The sequence below is a fragment of the Phocoena phocoena genome, chromosome 3 (assembly GCF_963924675.1).
Source record: "Phocoena phocoena chromosome 3, mPhoPho1.1, whole genome shotgun sequence".
NCBI classification, from domain to species: domain Eukaryota; kingdom Metazoa; phylum Chordata; class Mammalia; order Artiodactyla; family Phocoenidae; genus Phocoena; species Phocoena phocoena.
Genome location: NC_089221.1, coordinates 126,077,671 through 126,096,890, shown reverse-complemented (window position 1 = coordinate 126,096,890; position 19,220 = coordinate 126,077,671). Strand labels below are relative to the sequence as shown.

The 19,220-nt window shown below is 43.9% G+C and overlaps 1 protein-coding gene across 1 annotated transcript in view; it reads right to left on the bottom strand.

Annotated features, from left to right (window-relative positions):
* ABLIM3 (actin binding LIM protein family member 3) overlaps nt 1-19,220 on the bottom strand; it is a 142,224-nt gene that overhangs the window by 99,078 nt on the left and 23,926 nt on the right. The gene's annotated exons all lie outside the window — the stretch shown is intronic.

Here is a 19,220-nt window from a genome sequence, read left to right as displayed (position 1 = left end):
GAAACAAAGAGATCACCATCCAGAAGGTCCTTATTCTTTAAAAAGTCTGCCATAAGGAATGATTATAATCTTAACTGGCAGAAAAAGCAGAAAGGGTGACAATGATTAGCAAAATACCTTCAATACATCATCAGGCTGAGTATGCCAAGCTAAGACATCTTTAGAAGGTGAGTGGCATTAAGTTATGAGTCCATAAGTCTCCTTAAGTAGGCAGAGACTTATGAGTGAGCATAACCTTTTCTTGCAATAATGGAGGCCAAATTCACAAATGAAGAAAAATAAAAGAGGAAGTTGAGTATTTCAAGGTAAATGATCCAGAAATACTATTTCTTGGGAGATCTCTGGATCAATACCAGGTCCCAAACAAAGGGGATTTAGGTCTTGCCATTGATTCCTGGGTCTCAAGGAAATGGGTGGCTGACTCTGCCTCCAAATGGCCTTTTTGTTGAGCAAGATACAGTCCCTCTCGGCACCTCAGTTTATACATCTATAAAATGAGGATGGACAATGGTAGTTGACTTTCTATAAAGGCATGAAGGGAGGCACTCTAGTTGGAAGGAAGTTGCTGAGGCAACTCACCTTACAACTGCCTTTGAACAGCACTTTCCATAACATTGAGAAAATGTCACACGTGTATAGTTAAGAAGAAAGAGCTGGTGGAGACTATGAAGGGGCTGAAGTCACTGGGCTTGCAGTGCTATGGTCAGCATTTGATGATGCTGTAGATCTATACTTGCCTTTTGAGGCTACTGATCTCTTGCTTAGATTTTCTCATGGCTACTTTTCTAGATTTCCTTTCCCTGAGATATACTTTGCTTCACCATTCTATAATCTGGTCATCTAGCATTTAATAATAATAGTAGGCACCTGCCTAGAACATAAAATTTCAGGGTTGGAAGGGATATTAATAGCTGTCTGGTCCAACCGCATTATATATAAACTGTTGAGATAACTTTGCCAGTGAGGAACCCAATCTTCTCTCTTGGAGGAAGTCCCTAGGGGCCCCAGGGAGAGAACCACTCAATTCCTCAATTTTTACTCAAGGCTGTAGCAACAGTCCACAAACTTCTGCTCATACCCAATTAGGATAAGGCTCACTTTTGTCCTAACTATAAGGATGACCACTTGATTGGAGAGGAATTGGTGTCTAGCATTTAGACATGTAGACTTACTGGCTAAACTCTGAATAAGCATAATATAAGTTAACCTGGACTCACAGAAACCTTGAACTGCCAAGGAACCTAGAGGTCACCTAGTTCAAGGGTTCTTGACCTAGTGTGGTAGTTGTGTCTGTTCACTGAAATTTCAATCTTTTATTCTTGGCACGTGGTGTCTTGCTTGGCAACGAAATGTGAATGGAAATTGTGTGTCACTTCCAACTGGAAGCCCTAGGAGCCAGTATGGTATCTGCCATATTGCCTTCCCATAGCCCAGCAGCCAGTGGTACCTCCAGATGGTGTGCAGGATGCCTCAGCTTGGATCCCTGGCTGAGAAATCCTGGAGCAGAGCTCTAAGCTAACCCAGGTTGAACATCTATCATGAGCCAGGAGGAATATTTGATGGCATATCTTCTAAGATTTTTTTGTTACTGTAGCATACCTGACTGATACACCTGATATCTAATATTTCTCTCTAATGAAAGGTGTTATATACATTATCCTACAGCTTTTTTCAGATTCTCAGAGATGATCTCCATAACTGATCTCATCCACCCTCCTCCTTTTAAAGTCAAGGAACAGGAAAGCAGGACTTTCGATTACCTCCCACATCTTGAATCATAAGTGAACGGTAGGGCAAAGAGCTGGTTGCTTAGCCCTGAAACTACTATTGCTGAAAACTTTGCTATCTGAGGTGGGAGAATAATACCTTTCTTACAGTCTTTCTCTCAAGGAGTTCATGTCCCTTAAGTTTTTTTTTTTCCGTCTTAAATTTAAGACAAAAGTTAAATGAGTTAGCTAGTTAACTAAAATATTAATTAACTCAGTAAATGGGTTAATACATGTAAAGCATTTCAAAACGTACATGAAGTGCTCCGCAAATGTATCCAGTGCTCGGTATCATGACCATCACATCCTCCCCAGAGCTCAGAGCAATCTTTCTCCACCCCCAGAATATCCACAAACATTCTCCTTAGTCCTGTCTCCTTTGCTTCTTTTTCTGATTCCTGCTTAATGTCCCCTGGAATATATTTCACTCTCCTGTCTCCCCCCCTCCCCCCAATTTTGGAGAAAAATATAGATTCTATTTATATGAGCAGTGTAATGATCTACTACTGCTAAGGGAAACAAAGCTGTGAGTCTGAAAATAAAATAGGAATGGCATAATCATCACCATCAATAATGAGAGCTCTTGAAAGTATCCAAAATCCCTCCAGAATCACTACGCAAACTTTCATCTACCTCTTCTAACTGATCACACCTTATTGCTCAAGAACCAGCAAGATCAATTAAATTTTTCGTAATTTGATTTTCTGGGGAGATGGATTAGTGATCATGGTTTTCAGTCAAAACTCAATCTTTGAACCATTCAAATAAAAAGCCATAAAATCAGAGTGAGGGGATGGATTGGGAAAACAGACCTTCTGGGGCAGAGTACCCATGGGCTCCCAGCCCTAACTCCACTGCTCCCTTCAGGATGAGGCTGCTGTTATGGTGATGCTGACTGTGACCAGAGTCCACAAATGTCTGACGCTTATAAATAGTCCCATAAACAGAAATGCATGCATCGCTGGTGTGAGTTCTTCCAGATTGGTGATGTAAGCCGTGACTATAAAAGGTCAGCGGTGTAGCATGATTTGAGCTTACGGACATGTGAAGACCTTTCCTCATCCAGACAGTGCCAATAGGAACTCTGGGGATCAAGGGAAGCTCCACTTAGATATGCCACATCTGCTCTTGCCCTGGAAGCCACCTCATTTTCAATAAGATTTTGTATTCTCAGTTAAGTCAGCAACTTAATCTAACCTTATTGTGTGTGTGTATGGGGGGGTGGTGTGGTGATATCTCTTCCCTCCAATCTATAACACCCTCTGAAACTCTAAAATTTTACTGTTGATTTTCTGCTGGTTATTATTTCCATTAATTTTTATCTCAAAGTACTAAAATTCAGTCATGTGATTTACAATATTTATCTATGGGCAAATGTCTTTTGAATTCCAAATTGACTTATACATGAAGTTTTAGACTGCTTTGTGTTAGGAACTGCCTATCCTTGAGAGCAACATTTGAAAGCAGGACATTATTTCTTCAAAGCCTCAAAGGACATTAGCTCTTCTCACTTGTGAAATAATCCATGAAGTTACCAAGTTTAGACATATGGGTCATGTGCTATATTTCTAAAACGCATGCAAGGAACCTCTGGCTTCTGTTTCATGTTAGCTGGTCAAAAAGTGTACCCAGGAGAGTCATTCCCAGTTACTAGTCCTTAAGCGGTGATGTCCAATAGAATTTTCTGAGATATGGAAATGTTCTATATCTACGCTGTCCAATATAATAATCACTAGCCATATGTGGCTATTGGGCACGTGAAATGTGGCGAGTGTGACTGAGCTACTGAAATTTTAATTTAATTTTAATTAACATAAATTTACATTGCAATAGCCACATGTGACTAGTTGTTGCCACAGTGGACACGATAACCTTATAGTTTCACAAATAGAACTCGCATTAAGAATGAAGAAATTAAACTTGGTTGAATCCTATTTATACAAAAATAACATGTATGGTAAAAGTATGAGATTAGATCACTCCCTAACACCATACACAAAAATAAGCTCAAAATGGATTAAAGACCTAAGTGTAAGGCCAGAAACTATCAAACTCTTAGAGGAAAACATAGGAAGAACACTCTATGACATAAATCACAGCAAGATCCTTTCTGACCCACCTCCTAGAGTAATGGAAATAAAAATAAACAAGTGGGACCTAATGAAACTTCAAAGCTTTTGCACAGCAAAGGAAACCATAATCAAGACCAAAAGACAACCCTCAGAATGGGAGAAAACATTTGCAAATGAAGCAACTGACAAAGGATTAATCTCCAAATTTTACAAGCAGCTCATGCAGCTCAATAACAAAAAAACAAACAACCCCATCCAAAAATGGGCAGAAGACCTAAACAGACATTTCTCCAAAGAAGATATACAGAATGCCAACAAACACATGAAAGAATGCTCAACATCATTAATCATTAGAGAAATGCAAATCAAAACTACAATGAGATATCATCTCACACCAGTCAGAATGGCCATCATCAAAAAATCTAGAAACAATAAATGCTGGAGAGGGTGTGGAGAAAAGGGGACACTCTTGCACTGCTGGTGGGAATGTGAATTGGTTCAGCCACTATGGAGAACAGTATGGAGGTTCCTTAAAAAACTACAAATAGAATTACCATATGACCCAGCAATCCCACTACTGGGCATATACCCTGGGAAAACCAAAATTCAAAAAGAGTCATGTACCAAAATGTTCATTGCAGCTCTATTTACAATAGCCCGGAGATGGAAAGAACCTAAGCGCCCATCATCGGACGAATGGATAAAGAAGATGTGGCACATATACACAATGGAATATTACTCAGCCTTAAAAAGAAATGAAATTGAGTTATTTGTAATGAGATGGATAGACCTAGAGTCTGTCATACAGAGTGAAGTAAGTCAGAAAGAAAAAGACAAATACCGTATGCTAACACATATATATGGAATTTAAGGGGAAAAAATGTCATGAAGAACCTAGGGGTAAGACAGGAATAAAGACGCAGACCTACTGGAGAATGGACTTGAGGATATGGGGAGGGGGAAGGGTGAGTTTTGACAGGGCGAGAGAGAGTCATGGACATACACACACTAACAAACGTAGTAAGGTAGATAGCTAGGGGGAAGCAGCCGCAAGGCATGGGGATATTAGCTCGGGGCTTTGGGACAGCCTGGAGGGGTGGGATGGGGAGAGTGGGAGGGAGGGAGACGCAAGAGGGAAGACATATGGGAACATATGTATATGTATAGCTGATTCACTTTGTTATAAAGCAGAAACTAATACACCATTGTAAAGCAATTATACCCCAATAAAGATGTTTAAAAAAATAAATAAATAACATGTATGAATTAATTTGGGAATACCACCTCAGACTTAAGTTATTTCTTTTTATCCCTGAAGAGTTTAAAAATTGTATTTAAAAATAATTTGCAATAAGAACCAGTTACACACACATTCACCCATCCTGAATTTGATCTGGAGACAAAAGGTTCTGCACAGTGAAATAAATACTGATTGTTTTTTAAAAGGACAATTTTTCAGGGGCTTCCCTGGTGGCGCAGTGGTTGAGAGTCCACCTGCCGATGCAGGGGACACGGGTTCGTGCCCTGGTCTGGGAGGATCCCACATGCCGCGGAGCGGCTGGGCCCGTGAGCCATGGCCGCTGAGCCTGCGCGTCCGGAGCCTGTGCTCTGCAACGGGAGAGGCCACAACAGTGAGAGGCCCGTGTACCACAAAAAAAAAAAAAAAAAAAAAAGGACAATTTTTCAGGCACTGTTAGACTGAACGATCTTAATCTTTCCAAGAATAAAAGCAAGATAATCAGCTGACAATGGCTATCAGTATACTTTTTAAAAATAAATTTATTTATTTATTCATTTATTTAATTTTTGGCTGCACTGGGTCTTCCCTGCTGCACACGGGCTTTCTCTAGTTGTTGAGAGCGGGGGCTACTCTTCATTGCAGTGCACGGGCTTCTCACTGTGGTGGCTTCTCTTGTTGCGGAGCACAGGCTCTAGGCATGCGGGCTTCAGTAGTTGTGGCATGTGGGCTCAGTAGTTGTGGCTCGCGGGCTCAGTAGTTGTGGCGCACGGGCTTAGTTGCTCCGCGGCATGTGGGATCTTCCTGGACCAGGGCTTAAACCCATGTCCCCTTCATCGGCAGGGGGATTCTTAACCACTGTGCCACCAGGGAAGCCCCCAGTACAATTATTTAAGAAAGAAAATCAGCTGGTCAATGACTATGAGATTAAAAATTAAGGGTCTGGGGCTTCTGGAGCCTGTGCTCCACGGCGGGAGAGGCTGCAACAGTGAGAGGCCCGTGTAAGGCCAAAAAATAATAATAATAAAAAATTAAGGGTCTGAAACATTAAGTATTCTTCTACATGCTTACCAAATCTTTAGTGTTCTAAAGATGAGAAAATACATCTTAATTCCACAACTAAATTTGCAAGTAAAGCTCTTCCCCAGATGTTACCAAGATAATTTAAAACTGCTGGAACAAAACAACATATTGGAAGGGGAGGGGTTACTGGCCCCTCTGAAGTTAAAAGGAGCACAAGAGTTGAACAATAGCAGGAAACAAATTCAGCATCCAGTTCCTCTACCTGGCCGTTCCTCTCTCCCTCTGTCGTTCCTCATCTTGTGTTTCTCTCTCTGATGGGTACAGCTGGGGGTATCCTCTCTGCAGTCACCTAGTTTTATACAGGATTGGGCAAATCCTGTAACTTCTCTGGCCTCAATTCCGTCCTTAGTCACCAAGGAGATTGGACAAAATGATTTATAAAATTTCCTCCAACTGAAAACTGGTTCTGTCTCTGTGTGTCCTTTGCTGTACATCTTTCTTTCCCTCCATCCTTTCTTTTCTCCATTAACTTTCTCCCGCTTTTAAACTAGACTGTGCTGTATCTTATCAGATTTATTAGTCTCTCTTAAAAGCAGATAATGGCATGATTCCTCTCTCATAAACAATGCGACCTAAGTTATGTTCTCTTTACTGATGTAGTGCCTGCACCGTTTTTTCCTCTTCTGAGGGCCACTTAACCTTGTAGATAAAAGTGTTCCCACATTCTAATTGAGTCGTCTTTATAAAATAGTCTTTAAAAGGTAGAAGCACCTATGCAAGGGTGGGGTATAATTAAGAGTGACAAAACTGATGTGGAGACAGTATAACAACTGTGAATAATTGGCTGGAAGTGTAATAAAAACAGTGGAGCTTCTGTCTGAACAGTGAAACATCAAGCAGAGCATCAACTGGTTCAGCAATGAGCTCGCAACAGCCTGGGGCCCAGGAAAAAAACGAGGTACAGCAGCTGTCCCATGTCGCCAGCTCCCAGAGTACCCTTAGTGTGTTCACAGGTATTCGCTAAAGACCCAGGAGGAGACGCAAGTGAGGATCCAGGCATTTCACAGGTAGAAAGCTATCTGTCTGAAAGGTTAGGGTGGGGTCTGGCTATAAGAGTTATCTGGTAGTTCAGAAACGGGCCCTTCAATTTGATTTTGGAGTTGAATCAGAACACACGGCACTGATCCTGTTTCCTGTGTAAGACCACCGAGATGTGGGACCTCTGTGTGGGAAGCGGTGCGAAGAAGCTCACGGCACAGAGGTCAAGGGTGTAGATGCTGCAGTCAGGAGGGCTGCGTTTGTGTCGCAGCCCTACCACTTGGCCAAGTTATGTGAGACCAGTCTTAGTTTGCTCATCTCTAGAGTGGGAATAACTCCGGTCATTTGTATTAAATTACCTAAGCGATATAAAAGTGTTTAGGACACTGCTTGGCATGTCACTTGGGCTCCATAAGTATAAGCAATACTTAATATTAAAGAATCTTCAAAGCCATGTACCCCTACTTCCTACTCAATGCAAGAGTTCTTTCTAAATGACTACCCCTGCCAGCTTGCCACTGAGCTTTGCCTGAACATTGTCAAATCCGTTTTTGGACCAGTCCAGCTTGGGCAAAGGTTTTCCGGTTTTCCCTCCCTGCTGTCAAGAAAAATGCCCTTGGCTGCAGCCCATTCCAACAAAAGCAACCTCCTTTTTTCTCCCCCATCTCCAGACTCTCTCTGTTTGTAGGTTTGAGCTGCAGAGGCGGGTGGCTGACATGCTTTTGATATATCCTGCAGAGGAATGTGTGAATTGGGTGTTTCCTGTTGTGGGAATGAGAGGCTATGATCTATGTTTTCCTGGGGTGGTGTATTTTGGGCACATCTGCTGTTTCCAGGGGGATGTGTTAGCGTGCTTGTTGTCTGTGCATACTTTGAATAAGTGAGTAATTTGTTTTCTGAAAACTCTGATAGGAAGACGGTGAGCGCTGCTTCTGGTAACCCCGAAGGGTCACACGTGTGTCATCTCATTGTGTCATTACATCTATGTTCCTCATGTGAATACCTGGAACCAGACTCTTAGAGCTGAGGTTTAACATGACAACAGGTGGGCTGGGGGTCAGTGTTCCAAGATGCAGAAGCATACGAGGGAGTTTGAAATGGAAGACAGGCATGAAGAAACTAGAGGGGTAAATGCATAAGGGAAAGTCTGGGAGGATAATAACGGATATTATTATTCCATTAGGAACTGTGCTTAGCAATTTTCATATGTCATCTGACTGAGTTTTCATAATTCAGGCGGAGCTGTTATTATTATCTTTATTTTTCAGATGAGGAAATGGAGACCCAGAAAACTAAGGTCATTTGTCCAAGGTTACACGGTTAGTAAATGGCAGAGGCAGGATCTGGACCCAGGAAGTCTGACTCTAGAACCTGTGGTCTCACCACTAAGCCCTACTGCCTGCCACGCAGAAGAGCCAACAGTGGCTACCTCTGGGGAGGAAGTAGGCTCTGGGGGGTGGGCAAAAAGGGTATCTAATTTTTTTCCCTCAACAGTAATCATCCATTGCCCAGTTGAACACACACACACACACACACACACACACACATGAATTTTACAAAGATTTAAGAATAATGATGGAGGGTACTAACATACAGACCAGGAAACTGGGAACAGTAAATCAGCCGCTCTGGCAGACGATGAGGAAACTGTGATTGCTGCCCCGGGGCCAGGGGCTATCAGCCTTGAGCGGCTTCCCTGGCATGGGTAGGGACAGCCTGACAGGTGGGCATCTGGGTGCCCTGAGACAGGCAGGCTCTGCAGGTGCTGGCAGCTGCAGCAGAGCAAAAGCAGGCGCTCTCTGGGAACCTCACAGATGGCCCCGGCCTGGCCACAGTTTCCCATGTCAGCAGGTCAGTGAAACAGTCTGTCACCCCAAGACGATGTTGTAAAACCTTTGCTGCAGCAGAAACTCCTCCATAGCCTCCCTCTGCCAGGCTCCACAGCGTGTACCATGGTCATGGCGTGCAGCTGGCAACACGGCTCGTGCCGCCTTCCTCCGCAACGTGTTGCCAGGACATGTGTCAGAACTGCACGCTCTTGGCCAGACAGACTGCTCTTGCTTAACAGCCAGCTGCCACGCTACGGCTACAGCAGAGAGGACCTGGGCTAGACCCAGACAGCCTTCCCCAGGGTGAGCATCATGGGCCAGGAAATCTGAGCTGAGGTCCACAAAGCGATTGATGTATTTCTCACTTGTTAGTGAAGTCACTTGATAAAATGAGAACTCGCTACTCATTTTGCAAATTCAGAAAGTCGGCCCGGGTGTAATTGTCATAGAATTAACTTTTCACTTTTTTCTATATTAATCTCATTGTAAAAAACTCAAAACTGTATACTTCCAATTGAATTCAATCAAACACTTTAAGGAAAAAACAAACTCATTTCTTTCTTATAATTTAACTTGGCTCCTATTTCAAGACAAGCAGAAACTAAGTTTCGGTGAGTTTGCCCCTCTGCTCCCCCACCCCGTCCTCTTCACTGGGGCTTGTGTCCCCGCCTTGGCTCAGAGGGCAGGTGCACAGGGCCTCTTTCTAAGGACTCAATGAGAACCGTGTTCTCACTTCTTTGAGATTCTCCTCCCCACCTGTGAGCCAGGTAATGAAGTTTGCTAGCTGTGAGTAAAGGAGCCCTTTCTGCCCTCCCTAATTTACGGTTTCTCTAGAACATTTAACTTTGAGATGAATCCTTCCTGATCTAAGGGCACAGATGTCTGAAATCCAAAAGCCAGGAAGTGACCCCTTTTGTCTCTGCCTTCTGCTGCCCATGCAGGCCCTGAGGCCTCGCTCCCTGAAGAGAGGGAAGGCTCAGGAGGGCTGGGAGAGGGAAATGCCAGTGAATATTTCAAAACTGTCATCTTGCTACACTTGGTCATGGGGTTTTAGGAATATAATATACAGAGCTGTGTAAGAATGACTGAGGAATAGACAAGATGTGATGGAGAAAGGGAAAAATCCCAAGGTGTCTGCCAGCCTTGGCATTTTTCCCACTTTGGAGTGGCTCCTGTCAATTAACACCAATTCTCTTGTCACTGCTGACTCTGTCCCTCGATACCTTTACCAAGCCTCCGGTCAGAGACTCTGGGAGCTGTAAAAATAGCTAACAGCTAACATGAATTAGGCAATTACTATGTGCCAGGCCCTGAGCTTCATACCTACCATCTCATTTAATTCTCACAACCACTCCATGAGACAGACACCATATGATCTATTTTATATATTTTGTATTTTGTGTATGGGGAATCTGAGGCACAGAGAGGTTAACTAATCTGCCTGAAGTCACACCACATGTACATGTTAGATGCCTAAACAGGCATCGGTAGGACTAGGAGAGGCTCAGTTTTCTCTCCTCTCCTCGGGGCATCTCCAGCAGGGTATCCTTTGCTCAGCATCTCCTGAGGGAAAGGAGACCTGGCCAGGTATCCCTAACAGGGAGAACAGTGCTGCCCCACACTGAGGCCTTGTGGCACCCTTTCCACCTTTTCCTTATCTGAAAACTACTATTTGGGTTTCGTCTGGGGCCCTGGAAACCGTGTTGGAAATAGAGGAACTTCAGGAAGCCAGCAATTGTCTTTGTGCTTTGAGTGACTCAGTCTCTTGGCCTCTGGGCCAGAGGTTTTAATACTTATACAATGTTTGCTTCCTGAGACTCTGGCAGGCCATCAATCTCTGATATGTTGTGGGGAAATCCAAGGAATAGCAGCTGTCACCCGGGTTCCCCTTAACTTACACATTTTCAGTATCAGAGCAGAGAGCGTGTAGAAAACATCTGTATGTCTAGAGGTTTCCCTCCTTCTCTTTTTTCAAAGCTATGAACCCTTTATTGAAATGACGAGATGGCCCCTAGGTTATACTGATTCCATTGCAAACCATGCTTGGAATGCAAACACATGATGGCCTGGTGGTCACTCAGGGAAATCCCTCACACCAGGGTTGCTGGCATTGGATGTGGCTCCCAGACACCTTTACTTGGGAGGCCTGGTGTTTGTTCTTAAATCCTTCCAGAGCACAGTTGTTCCTGAGTCTTCCTTTTGCCTCACCTCTGGCCAGCTTCCCTCCTGCACTGCCAGGCCTTGAAGGCATGGTGTTGTGATCCCCGCCTAGGGGCCTAGGGCTCCAGAGGTGCTGTGACTGCCCTGGGGTAGGGCCTGGTGTGCCACCTACTTGTGACCCCTCTCTCCCCAAGGTAGTCCCCAGGGCACCTCCTGTCCCATCTCATCCACGTTCCCACCTTCACAGATACAGCCCTGAGGCTCAGAGAAAGGAGAAATTCCCTCAGGGTCCCCATCATGCTGGCCCCACCAGGACTAGCAGGAAAATGCCTTGTTTCAGATCAATGACAGCTTTGCAGGGCAGGTCAAAATGAGCTGTAGGTGACACAAGTCAGGGAATTCTCAAAGCCAGCCCACGCAGCCTCAATTCTGAGAAGGTGCGGGTCTCCTGGAGACCAGACACCTCCCCCCAGCCCCCATTTTGGTGTCTAAAGTGCTTATTCCATTGCTCAAAGTTCTACAGGCTCCCCCCATGGCCTCTGCAGTCATCCACTCACTAGAAGCCCCTCCAGCATGATTATACCACCAGAGGGGCTCCCCTTGCAGAAATCTGACCCGCTGGTCAGGCCCTCTCTTCCCCAGGGCTGAGAGGATGGCTTACTATCATTCCACTACACCCCATCTCCTTCCTCTCCACCCTCCTCCCTCCCTTCCTCCCTCCCACCCTTTCTTTTTCCTTCTTTCTTTATCTCCCTCCCTCCCTCACTCCCTCCTACCTTCCTTCCTTGTTTTTTCTTCATCTCTCTCTCTCTTCTCTCTCTCCCTCCCTCCTCCCTCCCTCCCTCTCTCTTTCTCTCCTCCTAAGATTTCTCTTAATATCTGGTTCTTGCCTGTCAGAGGGAATCACTTTTCCTTCTAGTCTTTACTCTGCCATTAACTTTTGGTGAGGTCTCAGGCAGGGAACTCCCCAATTCTGGGTCACTGTTTTCCCAACTATAAAGTGAAAGGGTTGCATTCTGTGATCTCTCAGTTTCCTTTCAGATCCAATAGTCTATACCTATTAACAGAGTTGCAACACAGAATACCTCAGGGGCCAGGCACGTAAAGTCAGTGAAAAATCCACCCAAGGGGACCAAACTGGAGAAACTGGGCCACGGGAAGGGGAAGTTGCTACCCGGCCTCGGCGGATTATTGTCTTGCAAAAACACATCAAGGTCCCAAAGAGGCCTGTCTGTGGGAGCTGGATTCTGCCTGTGGGCCACCCGTTTGGGATCTCTGCATCCAGACAGATAGATGACCACAAAGTCATTTCCAATTACCATCGAGAGAAGTCACGTGCCCACCACATGCCTGTAGGATCTGGAAGAACAGAATTATTTCTGAAATGAGGTCTTGCAGAGCCCCAGGCTGGACAAGGGAGCACCATATAAGCATGTTGCTCTCAAGGTCTCGGTGACATTACTCAGGGACAAACAGAGGTTTCCAAACTTTTTTTTAACCATGACCCACTGGAAACAATTAATTTTACAAAATGACCCAGTACACAAATATGTGACACAAATGTTTCTCAAACAAAACTTATTCTTAGTACACGTAATATGTACTGATATTTTCTTTCCTTTTTCTATTCCTTTCCATTTCAATACTTTATGCCATTTCATTAAAAAACGTTGTTTGCAACCCAATAATATGTATATTGTCAGAAGTGAAAAGAATGATAAAGATTATTCTAGGTTTGCATGGTCCGCTACGGTAGCCATTAGTTATATATAACTATTCAAATTAAAATTCGTTAAAATATTAAAAAGTTAAAATTCAGTTCCTCAGCCACACTTGCCACATTTCAAGTACTCAATAGCTACGTGTGGCTAGTGGGAACTCTTTTGGATAACACAGAAAAAAAAAATGTTTTCATTATTGTAGAATGTTCTATTAGACATTCCTGATTTACAACAAGCCTTACAGTCTTGCCAATGAAGAAACCAAGGCCCTTCAAAGAGATGTATTTGAAATTGTGGATATATGGGTTGGGGACAAATGGACATAGTCTCAAAGATGTCTGCCAGTGATCACAAGAAGATTTAGGATGAAGAGTGGGCCCCCTTCAGATTTATCCTCATTATAGGATTCACAACTCAGAGTCCACCCTGCAAGGTGCTGTATCAAAACCCTAACTTTCACAGAAAAACAGAAGCAAATTTCATTGCTCTATGGGGCATTTATGGAGTAGTTTCTGTGAGCTGGAGAGAGAGGAGGCTCCGGAACCTGTCAGATCTGGGTTCAAATCCAGGTTGTATGATATTGGGCAAGGTGCTGTATCACTGGGCCTTAGTTTCCCCATCTGTAAAATGGGGATAATAGTATTTACCTTTCAGAATTTTTGAAAGGAGAAATAACATACATAAAATTCCAAGCACATTGTCTGCTATGTTCTTACGTGCTAAGTCAAAGTTTGCTATAATAATAATAATGATAGTTGTAACAATTAACAAATGAAGCTAAATATTGTGGAAATGTAAAGATTAAGTAAACAAATCTCCTATTCCACAGGAAATTCCGGGATGGAGTAGGGGAGATTTTTTTTTAAATTGTATCTCTAATGCTAAACCCAGCACTTGCTACTAGGAGGCACTCAATTCATACTTGCCAAATGAATAAATGAATAAAATATATCCCTAAATGCTATAGTCTAAGGTACAAGTTGTTAAAGAATGAGAAAGATACAAAAATCAGAGAGATACATGAAATGCTAAGATTTTTATGAATTATTTCTGATTGGGGGAGGAGACAGAAAGAAAAAACTTGGAGAAAGCACCATGAAAAGATGTCATTTCTATATTTTTTAGTAGGTTGTTGATATATGATATGTGGGTCAAAGAAGTCAAGATACACAGTAACCAAGAAAAAGAAATAAAAGACCAAAAGATAATAGGAGGAAAGACAAAGGATACACTTTCTTTTGAGATAAAAAAAATTAATAAAAATAAAGATCCTCCCTAAAAATCAACAAACAAAAGCTGCTTTTTTATCTTTAGGAGACAAAGCTTCATTCAAAGTTTCAAACTGAATTTGTACGGTCCAGGGTAGGAGGGGAAAATATTTACGTTCAGTGTGTATCAGCAAGTAGTTCTCAATTACTGTTTGGCCCATGTATCATGCCCTGCAAACTGCTTTTCTTCATCCATAAATGTAGTGGACATCTGTTGTTTTGCCTCTTCAGCATCTGCTCTCTGCTTCTTCTGGCAATATAACCTCTCTTTCCCATGGGGAACCCAATCTGTGGGTTTTAGGTGGGCTGAACCTATTCCAACACAGATTAGAAAGGAGCACGGGTCTGGCCACCCAGGCAACCCCAATCTTCTTTCCATGTGATTGGCAGGCACGTGACCTAATCCTCTCTGGAGTTTTTCTACAGGAGCTTTTGCAGAAGCCATCTGGCTTGCTAAGCCAGGAGGAGTCAGTCTAAGACCCCTGGCCCCATCCTGCCCTCCGGTTGAGAGAAAGCATCATTCAGTTGGAGAGAGAATGAACAGGTCCTTGAATGCATCAGTTGAGTCTGTGGATCAAGGTGGGCCTGAAGCCACTGTGCTTCTGAACTTCCCAATTATACAAACCTATATAGCTCAGCTCCTTTAAAAAAATGAGTCAGTTTGAGTTGGGGTTTCATCAATTGCAACAAATTACTTTATGTCCTCAATTTCCATCTAAATCATAATCTGCTATCAATTTAAATTAAACAGACATTCCAGGACCACTTCATGCTGGACCTCATGTAGCTAAACATGGCCCACAGCATCTTGCTGAGGACACGATGGACCAGGTGGACCTGGTCCCTGCCCTCACATGACTCACTCTCCAGCCGGGGAAACGGTGGGAAAAGTGCTTCAAGAGACGAGGATGATTATAGCAGATGTGACTGACGCCTTCCCAATAGCTATTCCTCTCTTCATCTGCTAAGAGAACCTCTCTCTTCTGGGGGAAACCCATTTTTGTTTATCCTCCCCTGAGCAGCCATGTCTTTCAGGAATGGTTGTGACCTTTCCTGGACTTAGAGAAGGAATCTTGATTGGTGACAACTGATTCTAGTATTCTCATTCCTTTGCCAACGGATTGACTTAGGCAAAGGCATGGGATACACTCCTGGCCAATGAGACATGAGGAGAGATCAGGTGGGGCTGTGGAGTCCTGAGAAGGTTTCTTCACTCTTCTTGGCCTCTGGAGTTCGTCTACTTGGGATGCTGGAACTGCAGCATTGGTGCCCATGATGAACTCTAAGGGGAGCCACCCAAGATAGAAAGAATCTGGGGGTTTGCGGATGATGCTAAACCTCTGAATTAACCTGCCTTGGATCTGCCCCTCTTTGGACGTGCTGTTCTGTAAAACAGATGTGTCTAGATTGTTTAAGCCACTTTTAGTTGGGGGCTCTCTTGTTGCTGCAGGCACTCTACGGAACCAAGTCTATGCTATGGGGTCATCCGGGCCATCAGGGAAAGCCTCCTGCAGCCACTCTGGAGATGAACAAAGTTAGCCAAGCAAGGATGGGGTGAGACGAAGCGGTCTTACAGCAGAAGTCAGTGGTAGAAGTGAAACTGGAACAAATTCCTTCATGGCGCCATTTTTTTTTTAAATAAATTTATTTTATTTATTTATTTTTGGCTGCGTTGGGTCTTCGTTGCTGCATGCGGGCTTTCTCTAGTTGCGGCAAGCAGGAGCTACTCTTCGTTGCGGTGCGCGGGCTTGTCATTGCAGTGGCTTTTCTTGTTGCGGAGCACAGGCTCTAGGTGCGTGGGCTTCAGTAGTTGTGGCACGTGGGCTCTGTAGCTGTGGTGCATGGGCTTAGTTGCTCCGCGGCATGTGGGATCTTCCCCGACCAGGGCTCGAACCCGTGTCCCCTGCATCGGCAGGTGGATTCTTAACCACTGTGCCACCAGGGAAGCCCCTTCGTGGTGCTTTTTGCTGCATGAGTGTTTCTCAACGTGACCGGCTAACCACCTGCTTCAGAATCCCCTGGGGTTGGGGGGTCGGCGGAGATGGGCATGGATTGCCAAAATGCAGATTCCTAGGCCCAACAACAGACCTACTGAGTCAGACTTTAAAATTTAAACAAGCTCCTCTGGAGAGTCTTTAAAGGCTGAGACCCTCGGGTCAGGGACTAGAAGACTCACACAATCTTTGGCACTGAGATGAGAATTTTAGAAATCCTGATATATTAACTTGTATCAAAGTGCTGTCACAGACAATGTGCCAATATTCTTCTGAGTACTACAAAATATATTTTCTATGATATGTTTGCCAACCTTCACAAATGTTTAAAAAAGTCAACTGGCATTGAAATAATGTCCTAATACAGCTATATTAAACACACGTTTAATTCACTCAGCCCTGGCAGATGGTCATTTCTTTTAGGAAGAGCTGTTTCTGGTCTATTATTAGTCACCCTCCTTCAGGCAGAAATCAATAACACAGGTGGCTATGCAGACAGACAGACGAGCAGAAGTGTTTCCTCTCTCTCTCTTCTCTCTCTAGTGTATTCTTTTTTTTTTTAATTTACTTATTTATTTTTCGCTGCGTTGGGTCTTCATTATTGCGCTAGGGCTTTTCTCTAGTTGCGGTAAGTGGGGGCTACTCTTCGTTGTGGTGCGTGGGCTTCTCATTGCAGTGGCTTCTCTTGTTGAGGAGCACAGGCTCTAGGCACACGGGCTTCAGTAGTTGTGGCTTGCGGGCTCTAGAGCACAGGCTCAGTAGTTGTGGCTCACGGGCTTAGTTGCTCCACAGCATGTGGGATATTCCTGGACCAGGGCTTGAACCCATGTCCCCTGCATTGGCAGGTGGATTCTTAACCACTGCGCCACCAGGGAAGTCCCTCTAGTGTATTCTGAGCAATGTTACCGTGACATTGCAGAGCCGGCTTGTGATGGTGTCACTTGCCCAAACCAAAGTCAGTCCTTCAGTGTGATGAGCCCTGAAACTCTTCGTTGGCCTTCACAAAGCCACTCTCATGGTCTATCCATCACTAAGCCATGCAGACGAACCCGTCATGTAGCTCTCCCATTCAGCCTCATTTCCATCTCCACCAGCCCTGGCCCAGCCACAAGTATCTCTCCTCTGGGTACCACAGTGGCCTTCCTACCAAACATCTTTTCTACATCAGCGGTTCTCAACCAGGGACAATTCTGCAATCCTCCCTGCTCCCTGTGAATCCTAATCCACACCTGCCAGGGGTCATTTGACAATGCCTGGAGACATTTTTCATTGTCACAACTGAGGGTGTGTGTGTATGTGTGTGTGCGTGTGTGTGTATTACTGGCATCTAGTTGGTAGAGACCAGGGATACTGCTAAGTATCTTATAACGTACAATATAGCTCCTCCCCATCCCAACAAGGAACTATCTGGTTCAAGATAGTGTCAAGGTTGAGAAATCCTGCTTTAGATGGATCCCCTACATCCCACAGATCTCAGGTCAAAGCCCTTCACTGACTGCCTTAACAGTACAAACCCTACTGTTATTGGCTCTCACAGTCCTGGGTACTCTCCCTTGACTGCATTTTTTCAGTATGTACTGATATAATTAGTTGTGATTATTTGCTTAATCTCTGTTTCCTCCATTAGACTCTAAGCTTGATGAAGGCAGGGATGGTGTTTATTGAGCCCACTTCTCTAGTCCTAATGCCAAGCACAATATCTGGCACACAGCAGATTTACAATAAACACCTTTAAAACAAATGAACTTACTCTGTGCAAATTCATATGCAATCATGAAACACAATGGTTAGTATAGGTCCTGCCTACTAGAAAATTATATTCTTGTAAGGACTACCTGAATAATCCATATTTCAAGATAACTGTTTTGTAGTAAATCACAATGGCAGCAGGTCGAAACTTTTTGGTGTCAGGACTCCTATACACACCGAAAATATTATTGTGAACCTCAAAGAGCTTTTGTTTAGGTGATTTACACCTATTGATATTTATCATATTAGAGTCATATCTGAGAATTTTTTAAAAACAAAAAAACAGAAGCATACATTCCATTAGCTGTCAGTGGTGACTACATCATACATCACCTCTGGAAAACTCAACTGTACCCTCATGAAAGACTGAGAGTGAAAAAGGCAAAACACTTCTTAGAATTGTTACAAAAATGATGTTGATCCTGTGGACCACTCAGAGGGCCCCCAGGACTCTCAGGGGTCCCTGAAACATGTGTGAAAACTACTGTACTGTAGGAATCCTAATGCTATAGAGATAACTTCCTGCAGGGGAATCAGGGCAAGCTACTTGGAAATGGCACATCTGAGTTGGCCCTTACAAGATGGGAGGTATCAGGACACCAGCAGAGGCACACACCTCTACAGCTACAGTGGACAAACTATGGCTAGAGAATCAATTCTGGTCCTCTGCTTGTCTTTGTAAATAAAGTTTTATTCGAACACAGCCATGTCCATTCATGTATGTATTGTCTGTGGCTACTTTCGCACTAAGATGGCAGAATTGATAGTTATAATAGAGCCCGAAGGACCTACAAAGCCTAAGATCCTCACTATCTGGCCCTTTCCAGGAAAAGTTTGCCAACTCCTGTTCTTTAGAATATTTATAAAGGCAAATGTTTCAGTCAAAAATTAACTTGATGTTGAATGACAGTTTTGTTTGTACCACTCCACCCCTAAAATGGACTGGGGGTTAGTGAGTCGGTAAGGAAGGTGAGAAAGAACACACCTCCATGAGGTGGGATAAAAAGACCATTAGCTTAGTGAGCCATCCTGAGACCTGTGCTTCTAATCCTCTAACACACTGGGAGACTTAGGGCAAGTCATCCCAACCTATTTTGGGATGCTGAGGAGGGAAAACTTACCCAACAGTCAGAGCTGCTCAGAGATGAAATGAGCTGCTTTTCTAGACAGTGAGCCTCCTACATGTGGAAGCTGGCTGAGGCTGTGGCTTTACAGATAGGAATCAGATCTTTGAGAATCAGATGAATAACCGTATTAAATTAGGGAGCTTCAGTGGGTAGGAGGTCATATAAATGAGTGAGCGGACTGGAGTATGATAAAGGGAGGGGGAGAGGTGGCCAAAGAGGCATGGTTCCTACTCGGT